This window comes from Alligator mississippiensis, chromosome 4 (assembly GCF_030867095.1).
Source record: "Alligator mississippiensis isolate rAllMis1 chromosome 4, rAllMis1, whole genome shotgun sequence".
NCBI lineage: Eukaryota > Metazoa > Chordata > Crocodylia > Alligatoridae > Alligator > Alligator mississippiensis.
In genome coordinates, this window is record NC_081827.1 from 235,040,178 (window position 1) to 235,059,202 (window position 19,025).

Consider the following 19,025-nt stretch of genomic DNA (forward strand, 5'->3'; position numbering starts at 1 on the left):
TTTCTCTGTAAATCATGTATAGTTCTTGCACTGATGCAAAAGGATCTAAGAAGTAATCCCCTAAAAGGACTTAGACATTAGAATACTTTGCATTCTGGCATCTTGCCAGTATTGTCCACTTAGGATCCTTATACAGTATTTGGGTATTAGTTACCACAACATGAATGGTGTGTGGGCCGGGAGCGGTCCGAGGCTTTCGGGGGCGTGTGGCGGGCTGTGGCCAGCAGCCCTAGCACGTGGGTCGGGGAATTCGGCACAGCGGACTAGAATTAGGCACGGACGCGTAGCGGTTGATTAAAGATTATTTTACTTATACTGTAGATGGTCGTGGTGCAGGCAGGAAAACTTGCTTGCGTTGCAGTTACAGATAGAAAATAAGAAGAGCAGACAAGAGTTCTAACCGCGAACTCTGGTCCAAGGCCGGCTGAGAGCTCTAGAACCATGAGCCTGTCAAATCAACCGGACGAAATAACCCAAGAAGAGCTCTGGATACCACGATGAGAGTCCGAAAGGTGACTCTCCACGAAAGCGCACAGGGAAGGGTACGTCGAGGGATCAGGCGGCGATGGGGAGAGGCTAGAGGTTGATCAGGCCCCTATATCCTTCTTAAGGCACACGCTGGGTTTGTTAAGCTCCACAGTGCACTTAGAGTTCTTCATGAGATGTGAAGTCCTCCTTTTCCTCCTCCAACTTGGGCAGAAACCGCTCAAGCCTCTTATACGGCTAGCAAGCCAATCGCTAGCCGCCACATGGGATAATTTAGAAACAGCCAATAATGGGACACAAATTTACATACAGGTGGCGGGAACTCCTTTGCACCAGGGTTTTCTCTATGCAACTTAGAATTGCACTGTGCAAAGAAAGCTCCTCGTGGCGGGAAATAATTCTGCAGTGCCGAAGCACACACAAAATCATACCCTTTGGGTCATGACAAATGGAACCTAGAGCAGCCAGAATGCTAAATGTGGAAGCCATTTAAGGGTATCTAAACACGTGCAGTGAGAATACTCCAACACACTGTAATTACAGCACATCGTAGCAGACCCGCTTAATCGAGGATGCTAGAGCGTGGTAACTACCGCACTCCAGCAGACTCAAGCATCTCGTGTATTAGCATCCCCACTCTGAAAAATGATGGCAGGGGCATTTTAACTAAAGCTCGCTCAACAAACTTTAGTTAAAGTGACCCTGGCGCCACTTTTCAGCACAGGGACACTGATACACATGATGGTCCGGGTGTTTTAATTACAGTGGCTCCGAGAGCCACTCTAAATTCCTCCTCCTCCCCCCACCATCTCCTAAAACACCACCTCCCAAAGCACGTGTATAAATGACCTTAGATAGACAATAGGACATGACAGAAATGGCCGTATCTTAAATCCTGACACTAAAAAGACTACTTGCCTTATTTTGGGGTACATGGAGATAGTGCTTTTCACTCAGAAATCACACCCCTAACATCTTCCCTGGAGGCAGGTGACTAAGCCTTTCTTCAAACCAAGGAAGAGCCAGACTTTTCTTTCAAAACATGGAGCAGGTAGGGCTCTCCCTCCTTTTTTCCAGTACATCATTGATCAGAGCACCTATTCAGAAGAACTTGGATTAAACTCTCTGTTTTTGTCTGAGGGGATTTCAAACCACATTTTCTATCTCCCTGGAGTGTGCCCTAACAACCTATACTGGGGAAGATGGGGGTTATGGCCTTTTCAATCTAAACTGTTGAATCTGTTCTGCTTTGCTGCATTGGAACACCCTAGATTACAGGGTTTAGGATACTCTTTGCAGAGATGGTAAATATGAATTTGAATCTCCTCAGGCAGAGGAAGGAGTTGAATGTAGGTCTCAACCAAAGCATGACATAACACTAACCACCAAACTATTGGATAGAAGGGAGAGTGGATATATACCACCTCCTCCTCCTGCCTCATCTCTTTTCAAGTTATGCTCTCAAATCACCTGCCAGTTTAGCACTGTAGGAGGCATGAGCAGGGGAATGCCTAGGTGTGAGCTGAGTGCTCAGCTGATCAGAATGGTTTGTAAGGAGGCCTCGAATCAGAATATCAGGAGCCTGGGAAACTTCACTTGTAAAAACTAAGGTACTTAAAGATTTTGTGTACCTCTGGCATTGGGTAGCAGGTAAGTAGGGGATTTGAACACTGAAAGTTTGGACATAAGTGCCTTAAACAGGTGTTAGTAGGACTTGCTGTGCTTTAATCCTTTTGAAAAACTAACCCTACATGCAAATTTGGGAAAGCATCAGCTTGCAACTTTTTTCATATTGTGTTTTTATCCTACGAGATATTTTTGAATTGGCAATATTATATATGACATCAGGGCTGATCTACTTCACATATGACACGACCCAGAATTCTGTTATGTTTACCCTTTCTTCCCTGTCCCTTATAGGGTCTGTATCATGCATGGCAGAACTTTGTACAGAAATTACTTTGCACAGACCCAAAATATAATTTCATTTGTTGGAAGTCAGTGGGGGGAGAGTGGGGACATCAGCTGATAGAGTTTATAAAGAAATTAAACTGGAAAGAATTCAAATAAAATATCTTCTGAGCAGAGGCTCCCATTTATTCCAATCTTCAATTATAAAAAAGGCCTTGGGAAATTCTGTATTCCTACTGGTCTGCAGCAATGGTAAAATCCTTGAACAACATCATGGATCAGGTTTAATTTCCAAAGAGAAAACCCATCAAGATTACTGTTCATATGATAACTGTAGCATCACTGAAACAGCAAACATTTCATAAGTCAACTGACAGTCGCACAGCAATATTAAACAAGTTTTCTAAAAGTGCCACTCAATTTGTTGCACATTTTAATATAGCTGGGGAGACTGTATTTCTTAATCCAGAGACTAGAAAGGTGATGTTTAATAATGTGCATCCTTATAAACAGAGTAACATAGGAATTGGATTCTGAATCAGATCTATCTGGCCCAGTATTCTGTCTCTAACAGTGGCCAGGAAAGGAAGTTTAAGAATAGGTTAAGTGGATATGTTCAATGATCTGTCTTTTTAATATATCTCATTTAAATCTCTAAAATTGGGTTAATATTGGATTAAGCCCTGAAGCACAACATTTGAAAGTCTTTATATTCATAGATATACTCATACTTTTTTTCAATTTGGACTCCTGTTGCATTTTTGTCTTCAATGGATTTCTGTAGCAATAAGTTGAATAGTCAATTTCAGTTATGACTATAATTAGCATGCTGTTACAGGTTATTTTTAAATCATTTTAAAACAATGGAATATTAGGACATCTCAAAGTTGGAACAGTTTCAGGGCAGTTAGTGGTTAAGGTTCAATGCAGGGGCAGGCAATTATTTTGGGTGGAGGGCCACTTCATGAGTTTTGGTGTGCTGTCAAGGGGCACATGGGTAGTCCCTTGACAGTTGCCCCACCCCCTTGTCACCATTTTCAAACCGCAAGTCTCACCCCTAACCCCTGACCTTTGCCACTGGAAGTCCCTCCCCTTGCCCCCAGAAGTACTCCTTTTGGGAGGGGGCATTGCCACCTTAGAACCAGAAAAAATCAAATCATACACTAAAAATCAAACATCTACTATAACATATTTTAATTTTGTTACAAAAATATTTTTATCATGACCTGTGTTTGTATACTGTATATCGAGGTGATTTCATAATAATTAAAAATAAATTCTTAATCTTGTATATTGTAGTTGTAACTGTGTGTGTATGGTGAAGCATGTGGTGGGGTTTGGTGGGTATGTGGGTATGTGCATGGTGTGTGTGTGTCTGTGGGGGAGTGTGGGGGTATGTGTGTGGTAGGGTATGGGGGAGTATGTGGTGGGGTTGGAGAGCATGTGGCTGTGTGTGTGGAGGGCATAGGGTATGTTGAGGGGTTGTGTATATAGATTTCATAGAAGTCGTAGATTTTGGGGTTTGGAAGGGACCTCAGTAGATCATAGAGTCTGACCCCCTGCCCTGGGCAGGAAAGAGTGCTGGGGTCAGATGACCCAGCTAGGTGCTTCTCTAGTCTCCTCTTAAAGACCTCCAAGGTAAGGGAGACCACCACCTCCCTTGGAAGCCCATTCCAGATTCTGGCAACCCTCACCACAAAGAGATTTTTCCTAATGTTCCTAATGTCTAATCTAAATCTACTCTCCGTCAGCTTATGGCCATTGTCCCTAGAAACCCCAAGGTGCACCCTGGTGAACAGATTATCCCCTATTCCTCGCTCCCTCCTCCCCACCACCCCGATGAATTTGTACATAGCCACAAGATCCCCTCTCAGCATTCTTTTGTGGAGGCTGAAGAGATTCAGGTCCCTCAGTCTCTCCTCACAGGATCTTACCTGCAGGCTCTTAACCATATGAGTAGCTCTCCTCTGGACCCTTTCAAGATTATCCACATCCCTCTTGAAGTGTGATGCCGAGAACTAGATGCAGTACTCCAACTGTGGTCTGACCAATGCCACATAGAGGGGAAGTATCACCTCCTTGGACCTGTTTGTGATGCACCTTCTAATGCATCAAAGTGCAGCTCACTTTACTTATCACTTTGTTACATTGATGACTCATGTTCATTTTGGAGTCAACTATGACTCCAAGATCCCTTTCTGCTGCTGTGCTGCTTAGAAAGTCACCTCCCAGTCTATAGGTGGTGGCGGCATGGTGCTGGCCTTGCCCCCACCATTTGTCCCCTCCATCCCCACTGTCCCCACCGTAATCTAGCAATTACCCATCAAGAATGATGGCGGTGACAGAGTGGGGCAGGGGAGTGAGGCTAGCACCACCCTGCCACCACACCATGCTGCCACTGCCTCCAAGGAGCAGGGCCGGAGGGAGAATGAGGCCACCACTTTGAGGTCTACACTACACTACCCCCCCCCCTTCTTGGTTGAGGGTGGGGATCCTGCCTTGTCCCCCTCCTCAGCAGGCTGAGGTACAACAACAGCAGGAGCTGACTCAGCTGAGCCACTTGCCTCCACAACCTCAACCTCCTCTGAGGTGCTTTCCTGAGAAGGGGACCTGGGTTTCGGGGAACTTTGAGAGGTGTGGAGCACAAACTCAGATTTCCCCTCATTTCCCAGAATTTTTTTTGCTAGTGTGGTCAGGTCCCCTGCTTCCAGATCCAGCTCCTCCTCTGGCATTGGGAAGCTCATGCTGGGAGATGAAATTGGGGTGGATCAGACTGTCATTCTGCTTCTGGTGGCTATTTGTGGTGTTAGGGGAGGTGGTGCAGGTGCAGAGGTGGTACAGGTGCAGAGAGAGATACTGCTCCCACCTCCTTGCTCCTACTGGCAGCAGGTAACTCATAACTGCCAGGAACCAGGATGCGTATATGTTTGGGGGAGAGGGGTAGAACTTACAGCTCTCCCCATATGCCCTCTAGCCCCTCTCCCTCCCCTGCCACAAGACCTTGCACCTGTCTTTCCAGCATGCTTCATATTAATCTTTGCTGCACGATCTAGGATGTTCCAATCTTAAACTGTGTGTCTGCAGCTTTAATATGTCTTCCTCTGTGTGTGTGTGTGTGTGTGTGTGTGTAACTAACTAATATCTCTTCTTCTTCTCTGATTACTCCATGTGTCTGACTAGTACTATCTTTTTGTCTTCTCTGTTTTGTTTACTGTATATGTGTGTAATTAATAACATTAATAACTCTTCTTATTCTCTGTGTACTGTATGTGTGAGTGTGTGTAATGTATGTGTTTTCCTGCAAAGTGATGGATCATACTGCCAGGGAAAATAAAGCTTTCTTTTAAAGTGTATGTGTGTGGGAGGGATAGAGCAAGAACAAATAAGACATTTTTGGAGGAAGAATAAGTTGAAAGAAATAGCTTGGATAAGTAGAGGGATTCTAGGCAAGGGTAATTAGTAAGCTGTATCCAATCCTTTCCAAGAACAGAAAGTAGCAGGAGACTGACTAGGAAGCCAAGCTAGTCCCATAGTACACCTTTCAGAGGCTGTTGCTCAGGCAGAAACAGCTCACAAAAGGGACAGAAAGGCTGCAGTCTTTAATTATTATGAAATCACCCCGATATACATTATGCAAACACAGATCATGATAAAAATATTTTCTGTAACAAAATTAAAATATGTTATAGTAGATGTTTGATTTTTAGTGTATGATTTGATTTTTTCTGGTTCTAAGGTGGCAATGCCCCCTCCCAAAAGGAGTACTTCTGGGGGCAAGGGGAGGGACTTCCAGTGGCATGCTGTTTCTATGTCCCTCACCCAGAGCACTGTGATTGGAAGAGAACTCAAGGAAAGATCACGGGCACTAGCCAGCTACACATGTCAGTCTTTCCCTCCCTACTTCCCCTCCCTCTTTTCAGTTTCTGTTCCCCTGAAAGACTGCCTTCCAAATCTCTGAATCACTGAATCTTTTCCAAATCTTTTCTGAATCAATTTGGAGGCTCCAAATCAATCTGGGGGGGGGGGGTGGGTTCCGTGCTGGGTGGCACGGAAGTGGAAAGGGATCTTGGAGTCCTAGTGGACTCCAAGATGAAGATGAGTCGGCAGTGTGACGAAGCCATCAAAAAAGCCAATGGCACTTTATCGTGCATAAGCAGATAAATGACGAATAGGTCCAAGGAGGTGATATTTCACCTCTATCGGGCACTGGTCAGACCGCAGTTGGAGTACTGCGTGCAATTCTGGGCGCCACACTTCAAGAAGGATGCAGATAACCTGGAGAGGGTCCAGAGAAGGGCCACTCGTATGGTTAAGGGCCTACAGACCAAGCCCTATGAGGAGAGACTAGAGAAACTGGACCTTTTCAGCCTCTGCAAGAGAAGGTTGAGAGGCGACCTTGTGGCTGCCTATAAGTTCATCACGGGGGCACAGAAGGGAATCGGTGAGTATTTATTCACCAAGGCGCCCCCGGGAGTTACAAGAAATATTGGCCACAAGCTAGCAGAGAGCAGATTTAGATTGGACATTAGGAAGAACTTCTTCACAGTTCGAGTGGCCAAGGTCTGGAACGGGCTCCCAAGGGAGGTGGTGCTCTCCCCTACCCTGGGGGGTCTTCAAAAGGAGGTGAGATGAGTATCTAGCTGGGGTCATCTAGACCCAGCACTCTTTCCTGCCTATGCAGGGGGTCGGACTCGATGATCTATTGAGGTCCCTTCCGACCCTAACATCTATGAATCTATGAATCTATGAATCTCCCAATTCAATTCAGATTTGGTGATTCAGCCTCTGAATTGGATTGAATATTCTCCAAATCAAATCGGTGACCAAAGCTTCTCACTAGGGGTTTGTGAAATGGGCCCTATTCAATTGGATTTGGATTCGGCCCAAATCAGGGACAGTGATTCGATCAGTTGATTCGGAGCGCTCACTGTCCCTAATTCAATTCGGCTGAATCCAAATCTGAAGATTTGATGCTGATTCAGAGAATCAGCAATTTGGCCATAGACACAGCTTTAAATGTTTTTTCTACATACCTCGAGGTACCAGGTGTGGCTCATGAATGCTGCGATGGTGGGGCAGATGGAGCATCCCACAGGAGCATGGCAGGAGAGGCCCGCATGCTCAGCAGTGTATCCAGAAGTGCCCACTTCCAGTCCACTACTGGGCCTGCCAGGGAGTGTGCTGGGGGGCTTCCCTATGCTCCCCCTGGCTCAGTGATCAGCTGTGGGAGGACCCTGGGCACCCCCCCGACCCCCTTCCCCAGTTGCTGAGCCAGGGAGGGCATGGGAGGGTCCCCCAGCATGCTCCCTAGTGAACCTGGAAGTGGACAGGAAGTGCTTCTGTTCCACTTCCAGGTTTGCTACCGAGCACACTGGGGAGCCTCCCACACTCCTGTGGGATGCTCCATGCAACCCAGCATCTCAGCATTCACAAGCCCCCTGGTACCTTGAGGTATGTAGAAAAAACATTTAAAGCTGTGTCTGTGTCTGAATTGCTGAATCTTTCCGAATCTCTCCAAATCTATGCTGAGGGTTCTGGTTCAACTTGGAGAAATTAAAGGGTTTCATAGTTGGTAGGGTCAGAAGGAACCTGAGCAGATCATGAAGTCCGACCTCCTGCCATGGCAGAAAGAGTGCTGGAGTCAAACGACCCCAGCTAGGTGATTGTCTAGCCTCCTTTTGAAGACCCCCAAGGTAGGAGCCAGCACTACTTCCCTTGGAAGTTAGTTCCAGATCCTAGCCGCCCTGACTGTGAGGTAGTGCCTCCTGATATCCAGCCTGAATCTACTGTCAGTCAACTTGTGGCTGTTATTCCTTGTTACTCTTGGTAGTGCTTGGGGGAACAGGGACTCTCCCATTGCCTGCTGGTCCCCCTTGGCCAGTTTTTAGATGGCCACCATATCCCTTCTCAGCCTTCTCTTGTGAAGGATGAACAGGTTCAGGTCCCGTAGCCTCTCCTGGTATGGTCTGCTCTGCTGCCCCCTAATCATGTGAATGGCCCTCTTGATTTTGATTCAGATTCAGAGATTCAGCCACCAAATAGGACCAAATCTCAGACAAATTTTATCAGGGATTGAAGCTTCACACAGCCCTACTTCACACACCCCTATGTTACACCACCCAGAAAGACCACTTCTGTGAAGCACTTTAAAACGTGCTTAACTTTAAACTTGAAGGTAGCTACACAAACTAAAATCCATCTATTTATTTGCTTATAGTTTGCAGAATCTGGAGCTAAAGCAAAACACAGAGCTTAATAGGAATAAAACCAATCAATAAAAAAGCAAAACACAGAACTTAATTGGAATAAAACCAATGCTAAAACATAGAAAAAGGCTATGTCTACACAAGCAGCCTACTAGGGTTGGTATCAGTACCCACCAAAAGACTGGTGCTATGTGCATGTTATCTATGGAAGAGAAAGCAGTTTAGCCAGTGCCAAGAGCTGGCTAACTGGTATTAATACTCAGCGCTGCTAATTAGCCTGCCCTCAGTGCCACGCTAACTTGGCTTTAGTGATTGTGGGTACACAAGTATTCTGCATGGAGCCAGGCATCATGTTTGAAGGCTGTACTGCCAGGGACCCTGGCAATATAGATCTGACCATAATGGTGAATTGATGACTAGAGTCAAGAAAAGTAAATACAGACATATATAAAAGGTTGTTCTTCCCAGAAAAAAAGGAAATTAAAATTAGAAATAGCTACAATGGGTTAAGACCTAAATCACAAGATTTCCTGAGTCCTGATTTGGAAGCCTCCTAATCAGAATGGGAGAATATCAGATATGAAGGCCCAAAGCTGGATATATGAAGAGGGAAGAGATTGGCCTACACCTCATTTCCCTTGTGCTGCTCCAATGGCAAAAAGACACTTGATCACTGGGTAAGTGTGGCAGGAGGCTTGGTGCTCCTGCCATTTTATGGGCAGGCAAGCTATGGCTGCAGCAGCCTGCAGTTGTGTCCTGGGCTGATTGTAGTCATCTGGCCCAGGAGAATGGCTGGGCTTAGGAAGGTTATAAGCCAGGGGTGGGCAAAATTGTGGATCTGAGTGGTGGCCAGACTCCATTTCCCAGCAGCCCCTTCACCCATTGCTTTGGCTGGTCTCCATGGAGACCCCAGGAGTAGCAGGACCAAGACAGTGTGAGACCAGGGTCTCCATGGAGACTGGTCTGAGTGGCGCTGGCCTCTGCCCAGAGTGTGAGAGCAAAAGATTGTGGCTCAGTCCTGGCTGCCACCCATGCTGTCACCACTGCAAGATCCCAGCCCCAACCCTGGTCCTGGAGCAGCTCCCCACCCAGCCGTGTGTCCTGCCAGTGCCATTCAGGCCAGTCTCCATGGAAACCCAGGGAGCACAGGGCCATGACAGCATGGAGTTCTGATGGCCCCATGTTCTCTGGGGCTCCATAGAGACTGGCCTGAGTGATGCAGGGAAGGAATACTGGAAAATTGAGTTCACGGTGGGCCTGATCTGGCCCACAGGCCAGACTCTGAATGCCCCTGATATAAGTCCACACCCTGAGATGACCCAGCAGTAAGACCTGGAGACTGGTGAGGGAACATGGCCCAGCAGGAGGGCTGCAGCTGCAGAATGCCAGTACAGAGAGTGCAGCAAGAAGCAGTCTGGAGGTTTGGGGAGGAACTAAGGGGAGGAAGAAGTTCCTAGAGATCCAGAGAGGGGTCTGGAGCTAGGTTTTGGAATGGACAGACATGGGGAGAAGGCCAGGCTGTGCAAGTGATAGACCTGGAGATAGGGGCAAGGAGTCTGTAGCCCATTGAGGGGCTGAGAGTGTGGGACCAGAGAGGGTCCCAGAGCCTAGCAAGAGGTTGAGTTTTTGTGGGACAAGGAAGAGTCCAGGAGCCCAGTGGAGGGGCTAAGTGCAAGATAACATCAGTGAGTGGTTACACCTGCGAGACTTGGGGCATGGTGTAGGGGCAGAATGGAGCCATGCAATTAGCCCATAAGGCAGTGACCATGGGCACCTGGAAGTCACGAGAGTGAGAGCAGTTTGGGAAGCCCTGGGACAGCCTCCTTTACATAAAAACAGTTGTATCAAAGCATGGCAGGCAATGAAGGGGTAGCTGCCCAAAGTGAGCAGAGGGAACCAGGGCTGAAGGGACTCCAGGGGCTTCACAGCCACAACTGGAGATGGTATCTTGTTACAGTAAATCACCCCTGCATGTGCCATTTATAAAAGATTTGTAAATGCTGGAAAACCAAAAGATCCTTGGTTTTGATGATCCCTAGTTGTGTAATGGCTTCAAGGAGTCAATAATCATTTCATATATAATGTCTATAAGGTTCCAGTAAGTTGAGCTATGGAATAACCAAGGCCTCACCAAAACCTGAAGATCAGAGGCCTGCAGAAGTAGCTTAAAGCTCACTTTTACTCTCTTTCTCTTTCTCTCTTCTCAACCACATGTAAGAGATCTCCGGATTCTTATATAACATTTAAGAGATCTCTGGGGAGCAGCTGGGACTATGGCCTATGGTTAGTGGGGATAGAAATGGCTGTAATACTGAAGAAATGGAAATCATACAAATCAGAACTGGGACTCTATCCCCTTCCTTTGTGCCACTCCTTGTATATGAGACATGTCACTTCCTCTTTTTTCATAGTCCTCCTTAAGAAATCAATCATTAAAGTGTAAAGATATGGCAACCCCATTTGTGCAAAAAGGAAAAAAGTGGCTGAGGACCTGCTAGGAAGGCTTTCCTCCACCAGTTAAGAATTTTGCGTTTTAAAATAGATTCAGAAAACAATCTGTGAATCTTGGCAACCTACGTGACTGCATGAGCTTTCTACTACTTTCCTGGTCTGCTCACCTATTGCCTCTTTCACTCATGTGTCTATATTACATTCTAAACTCCTAGTAGCACTGCCATATCCTCTGCATGAGCATGGTGCAGACACGATGGGTCTCTGAGTGCTCCCATATTGCCAAGGAATGCTAATGATAAAAAGAGCTAATGAATTAATTAGAGCTTCACAGTAATTATAATATTCTAAATTTGGCGCTTAAAAAAGTGTAATAAATTTTTAACTTGCTCATTTAATTTTTCTGTCAGATGAAATCCAGTGTCATTTTTAGAACTGAAACACTGCAAATGTGTGTTGCTCTGAAATATTCCTGCTGTTCAGATAGTTGTGGTACAAAAGTTAGCAATGTCCTGAAGGAAGGAAGCCAATAGGCATCAAGAAATATCCAGTGTTAGGTTTAATGTCTGATTGTAGCTTCATTGCTTCCTTTGCTGAATCAGAGAGAGGGAAGAAAAGTTGTTGTGTCTGGCTTGACCTAGGAGTCTGGTCACTTCAGTCTGAGTACTGTCTGGGCATGTGAAAGGGGAATAAAGGGAAAAGGCTTTGTCTACATCAATGTTTGTTTCTCTCAATATCCACCTGTGGTGGTTGTTTTCTGTTATCATTGGCTTAGGTATCTCTCAAGATAATTTCTATAGTATTTGTAATGGATTTTACAGGAACTCTATAATATCCATCACTGTTCCAATAGGCATTGCAAGTAAGTGACATTAGATCCAAAGGTCAAAGCATCCCTTAAAGCAGCAGAACTTGAAGAGTGAGCAATTTTTTTTCCAAGGAACTAATGTGTACAGGGTAGAAAGAATAATGTGATATTCACTTTTACGGGCTGGATTGACTCAGCTACGAGATGCCAACCTCTAGATTGCTTGTTGTGCTTTAAAAACCTGGTGAAGCATGAGTTTAGCTTGAGGGACAGGCTGATGCAAAGGATACTCCAGGAGAAAAAGTCTGCCTAGAAAATGTAATTTTTCTTGACCTTCCATTGTACGAGTTGAAATGCATAAAAAGCTCATCTCCAGATAACAAACTAAATAGATCTAGTAATCCTAATTCCAATTGTTCATAATTAATGGTTAAAGGAAAAATGCCCCCCAAATATGTGCAGAAGTGCAATATTCTTATCATTATGTTGAAGGACAGATCTTTATTTTATCACAAAATGTAAATGAAGGGTGGGCATAAATTTTACATAACCTAATATTAGTAGGAACGTTTCCACTTTTTTTTGTAATTTTCATTTAGATAATTTTGGGTTTAAATTTAAACATTCCCATTGTAGTGTTCGCGCACAAAACACTCCAAACTTCAGCTAGTGCAAACAACTTCGAGGAAGTGAGATTAATTGATTGGAAATCAGCCTGTTTTGTTTCACTGACAAGGAGCAATAGATAAATAACCACATAAATAGTGAAACAATATTATTCCACTTTTTGGTAACAAACTGAAGATGGTAAAATATTTGTATTATTTCTAATACTAAAACACAGACCAGTCCAGACCATACTGTGGTAGTGGTTGTGGGTGCATCGACACATGTAAGCACATGTGCTTGCAGCAGGTCAACTAGAAGCGGTGCAAATTTGAGCTGGGGCTTTTTGCCTCAGGACACGTGCTCGGACATGCACTTTGTTGTGGAGAAAATTGTGCCACTTGCAGTAAAATAACTTTGCCTGTCTCGTCCCAGATCTGCAGCCAGGCTGGCACCTGTGCTGACCCCAGCAGTATAAAAAGCTGCCCTATCTTGGACCCAGCTGGCCTGTCCTGGCCCCCTAGCCAGCAGCTCAGGGTTACTTCCTCTCAGGAGCTTCTGGGGATCTCCCCAGGCCAGGCCCTTCCCAGGGATTCCCAAGCCCCCTCTCCTGTCATTGGGGACCAAGGGCAAGGACAGTGGGAAGGGCTAATCTTCAGCCTCCTCCACAGCTGGGGGTGGGAAGGGCAAGGGCCCTGCCCCCAAGCCTGGACCACCAGTGCCTGAGAGGACCAGGTGCACTACACCAGCCAGTACACGCACACAGCCTGTCCCTGGCCCTAGCCCAAGCCCCACCAATGTGTCCCACAAGAGGGGAACCACAGCTATGCATAAGCAGCTGTTGGGAGACCTGAAGCTGGGGCGGTGCCTGGACCCTCCACCGCCAGCCCTTCCAGCTCGGGCAGTGAGGCCCCCTTTCCAGCACTCACCCGCAGGCATGGGGTGAAGCACCAACTGTCCAAGTGGGAGAACCTGAACTTTGAGACCTGGGTGCAGTGGGGGCCTCCAAGATCATGGCAGCCTCCTGCTTTCATGGCAAGGGGGTCTTTTTTCCTTTTCTTGGGGGCAGCTGCACAAAAGGCATTGGAGAGAGGCTCGGAGTGGAGGGCGAGTACGTCCCCCTCAAGCCTCTAGAAGAGCTGGGGACCACGGTGGTCCTCAGCTCCATCCATCCCTATATCCACAGTTGGGCCCTGCTCCCCCAGTTCCAAACTCTGGGGAGAGTTATCTCGCTGGTGGTGGCCCTCTCATTGGGGTGCCGAGACCCTGGCCTCTGCCACGTGTGTTCTTTCTGTCACCAGGTCATGATCCAGCTGGCAGTGGGAGCATAGCTGGAGGCTGAGGGGTGCCGGTAATCCCTTATCAGGGGGCCCTGGTGAGGATTTTCTATACACTGGGGAATCTGCGGTAATTCTGGTGCCATGCTTTGGAGCACTTGCATCATGAGTGCCCCATGGGCCAGGTGGGGAGGGCATCTGTGGATCCCACTGGAAAGAAGAGTGCCCCTCCCACTGGCACCCCACCCTCCTCCTGCCCCCCCCCCGACACTCAAGCCACAACTACAATCCCCTCTGTGAGCTCAAGGGACCCTGCCCCCCAACCAAGTTTGGTAGAGTCCCAGGGAGGGAACCAACAACCAGGGGTAGAGAGGGAACAGGGCCCCCGTGCCCCTAGTCATACCCCCATTGTGGCTGACCAACCTCCCCAACCCTCACCTTCTCTTGCTGGAGCCTGTCCACCTGAGGACCAACTCATGGCTGAGTGGGTGCAGGTCCCCTCTGGGCGTAAAGGGAATAGGTAGGCCTGGGTACAGCTGGAGCCCTCTGATGTGGAGGACTCCTCTCCCACTCCCAGGACCACCACACAGGGTGAAGGAGTGGCCCAGCCTCCAGGGTCCTCTCCAGCTGTGCCTGACACCCCACGGGTGATCCCCATGGAGGAGGTTTCAGGGCTGCTGGATAGTCCCAAATGGGAACCCATGAAGGAAGCCCTTCATTCTGCTGACCAAGGCCTACCTCATAATACCACAGGTGCCAAGGCTGAGGCCTACCCAAAGGAAGGCTTGGCAGCAGAGCCTCCTCCCTCTGATCTGGGGGATACAGACACCCTGGGGCTCACCCTGGTGAGTCCTGAGGCAGGAGGTCCCCTTTCCCAGGACCCCAAGGCAGATGCCAAAGCTAGCCCTGTGCCTGGTGGGTCTCTTCCCTCCCCCTCCCAGTAAAACCTCACCTCCAGCCTGCCCCATAGTCGCACACCAGAGTGGGTCATGGTGGGGTCCCCTAATCAATGGGCTGATCTTGTCGGGGACCCTCCACAAACCCCCCCAGGGCTCCAACTCTACCCCACCATCTTGCAAAGGAGCCCCACCCCCACCCTTACCCCCACCCCTGTCCCAGGGGGCTGCAGAGCTCTCCCAATCCCAAACAGAATCTGGGGTCTTAGTGGACCAGGGCATTCAGATGATGCCTAAGAAGCCTAAGGAGTCCAGGTACAAGGGGTGGTCCTGAACCTTCTGAATATGTATGCCCCTGTGAGGGACCCGGAGCCGAAAGATTTCTTTTGCAAGGTGGCCACATACATCAGCACCCTCAACCCTCACAAGTGTCTGGTCCTTGGTGGGGACTTTAATGTCAACCTAGATGCGTGAGACCACTCAGGCAAGGAGCAGAACCAGGCCACTGTGGGCATCCTTGGGGAGATCCTGATGGACTATGCCCTGGTTGATGTCTGGCATGCCTGTCACCCTACTGACCCCCCTGCCTTCACCTATGTGAGGGTGGGAGAGGAGCAGGCATGCCACTCCGTTAGACCGGGTTTATACCTTGTACCCACCTCTGCTCTATTAGGCATTCCTGTGTCGCCTTTGCCCGGGCAGTTGCTCTGATTTGCCAGGGACCGGTGTGTGGACCCCAGAGGGTACCTTGGCTGATGTCAGGAAAACCCCCTAACTCATCTGCCACGACTTTGAATGGATCCTCAGTGGAGGGGGTCCCCTTTGTGGAAGCCTCCAGGGTCAGCACACCCCTCAGCGGACACTCTCGGGGCTCTGACCTCCCCTACACCCCGGCCAAGCGCCACCTTCTGAGATGGGCCTCCAAGTCTATTTTTTTACAGCTGGCCCCTGCTGGTTTCTCCCCTGATCTTCATGTAGCCCCTCAGCAGTGAGCCCCAATGTTCTGGCCAGGCTCTGGTGTGAGGGCTAGGAGGCCCTTGGACTTCAGGCTTGAATACCCAGTGCCCTTAGCCCTCAGTGCCTACTGGCAGTGGCACCCCGTGCACCCTGCCTAGAGCCAAGGGCTCTATGGATTTACCTTAACAAGAGGGACCAGGGCGCATGCCTTGATCCTCAAACCCTATTCCCAGAGACACCTGAAGTGACACGAAATGAACAAAACCACCAACGTGGCTACCAGTAAGGTACAACCGCAAGGGGAGAAGGGAAGGAGGACCAGAAGGAGAACAGAATACCCTTCCCCATGGGACCTCTGGACCCCTAGTGCCTCAATGTCCCTAGGCCTGTGCACCTCCAATTCGGGGCCCGTGCTCCTCAACTGAGGCCTTCTCCTCTCCCTCTCCCAGCTCTACTTCTACTCGGGGTTGTAGCCCCCGTCACTTGAGGGTGGAGGTCTCCAGCTGGCTCTTACTGGGGTCGCTATGGGTCCCTCTGCTGGCTCCCTCAATCCCTGTTGGACTTCTCCCATTCGGGGTTTCCCACTGCTTCCGCTGCTGCTGGCACAGCCAGCATTCCCTCCGGTTTCCCCTCCAGTGTCTTCGATCCCTGCCATTCCCCAGCTCAGGGATCTCCTGTGGCTCCCCCTGCTCCCACTGCTGCAGCAGCCCCCACTGCTACTTCTGCTGGCCTCCTCACTGGCGTCTCTGGCCTCTGCCGGTCTTCTGTGGCTCAGGGATCTCCCACCACTAGCCCCATCGCCGCTGCAGCTGCAGCTGTCTCCGCCACCGCCAGCAGCCAGCTGCTGTGGCTGTACGCCTCCTGCCCGGAGGTCTCCTGCTGGTACTCTGGTCTTCGGCGGCCCTCCAGCACCTTCAGGGCCTCTCCTTATCTCTGCTGGGTGGCGTGTCCTTCTGTCGTCACCCGGCCCCAGCTGGATATGAGTGTGGCTAATAAACCACATGGGCGGTTTCCTGGTGCGCACTTCCTTGCTCCTCCCAGCCCCTATGAGAGGTATATTGGGGTTTTCTTTTCTTTCTATTTTGAACTGGGGTTTGCCTGTAACCACGGCTTCCCCCTCTTCCAGTCCTGTGCCCCTGGGACATACCTCTTTGCCATAGTTTACCCAGGTCCACTCCTCTGGCATCTGGCTGACCCATTTCAGTGATCACCACCTTGTCTGGCCCTGCCTGGGCATCCAGGGTTGGCCTATAGGCATTTCAATGCCAGTCTAATGGAGGATGTGGGCTTCAGGGAGGCCTTCCAGGAGTTCTGGCTGGCCTGGTGGGAGCAATGGGCAGCTTTACCCTCAGCTCAGAGATGGTGGGATGTGGGGGAGGTGTGTGTCTGCTCGCACATCCAGCTCCTTTAGGAGCTCCTTCAGGAGCTGGACCCTGGCCAAGTGGACCCTGTGCTTGACCAAGGAGGCGGCTCTGGCTAGGAAAGTGCCTGGAGATTGTGGGGTCACTTTCCTCTCCTCTCCCTTCTGCTCTGCCCAGAAATCTGCACAAACCAGTGGGCAACATCCACCAACTCCTTGGATGCCTTTGAGGACTGGTGGGTGTGGCCTGGGGGGCTCTACTTGCTGCCCCCTCTGGAAAACTTTTTTTCACATTTTGAACTTATGACCCGCAAGTCGCTCGTACACGTTTTCCTTAGCTATCCCACTTAAAAAAAAAAAATTCAGTTACATCTTTCAAACTTGGCTCCCACTACTGTGTGGGGCCAATTAGCTAACTAAGTGGGCCTTAAGGCCCATGATATCTGGAAGGTACAAATAGACAGGAACTTCTGGGGCCCAGCCAATTGGTATCTGAGGACACTACCCCTTGTGCCAGCTGGACTGCTGGAGCAGCATCCCAAATCCATTTTTAAAAATACTCCAAAATCCATGTTCTTCCAGAAGAACAAAAGACCACTCCTATACACACACACACACACACACACACACACACACACACACACACACACACACAGCAACAGCAGCAATTTGGAAGCCTACCAGTGTCTCTATCATCATAATAAAATTAATTCTAAATATTTTTAAAGTGAATATGTGCTCTTGGTTTTCTCCACACATGATGGGTGTGTGATGGGGGATGTGGGGTTTGCAGGAAGGGGTGTGGGGGAAGGTGGGTGGGTGTGAGGGGATTGTGGGTGGGGGGGCTGCTCAGTAGGGGTGGGTTCCCTGGCCCCCACATTTTTTCATTCCCGCACAGCCTCTTGAACCATTTCAAAGGGGTTTGAGAAGTGGCAAGAGGCATGTGTGCATCTGGATAAGCCCTATAAGTGCATTCCTGGCAGAAAAAGGAGTGTTTTTTCTATATGTCAAACTGGTCTTAATGATAGCAATTATGCTGAAGATAGACACCAGTGCTGCAGTAGTGTAAAACAAATGGAAAGACAATGCAGTATCCTAAATTTTATTTTCCTATCTATTGTTTTCCCTTTCTATCTCCCTTGCTGTTTCACATAACATCTACTGAGACAGGGTACCAGACATTTACAACACCAATCAGTACATTTATTGACAGCTTACAATAAGCATGGGAAATACAAGAACTAATCCTCTTAGAAAGTTGATTAAACCTGATAACGTTCCATCCTGGTTTTGGACATTCATGAGAGATCCTCATCACAAAATTTTAGTCTTATATTGTTCCAGAACGCTTTACAAAAGATCACTTCATCTTCCACTGAAATGTATCCAACAGCATTGGCTTGGTACCAATTCAAAGAGAAGTGTCACGGACTGAGATACAAACATTGCATTGTACAGGTATTGTGGTGGTGTTTGGAAGTCCTGTGTACCAAGTTCTGAAGAAGAGCTTGGTTTGAGACAGAAGGTAGAACCAACAACACAATGTGGCATTATATGGACAACTCCAAATAATATAAATTAATATATTATAACTTCTGTTGAATCTGAAAAAAAAATCCCTAAAATTGCTGATGTTTGAAACTAAAAACTGTGTGGTTTTTTGTTTTTGTTTTTTAATGTCAGAGTTTTTAATTATATAAAGAGATTCAGTGTTCCTGTTCAATGTACGGAGATTCCAATTTGCCCTCAGCTACTGTGCCTGTGTGTTATTCTTTCTTGTTGGTGTGGGAGATAACAAATGTGTGAGTGACATTTCAGCCTGGTAATTGGGCCATTTATAGTTCATTGTTAGTTCTTGCAGTGTAAGGGTTGTGATGCTGCTTTTACATAAGGATCAAGTACCTCATTAAAGCCCATAGTATTGAAAGCAGGACTAAGATACCTAACTTCAAACGAATGTTACATAGTAATAGATAAAGGATAAAAAGGGTTGAGTCTCCTTTGCCATTAACAGCCATAGTTTTTTGGAGCACCTGAAGAGCAATCCTTTAGCTTTTTTTCTTTTTT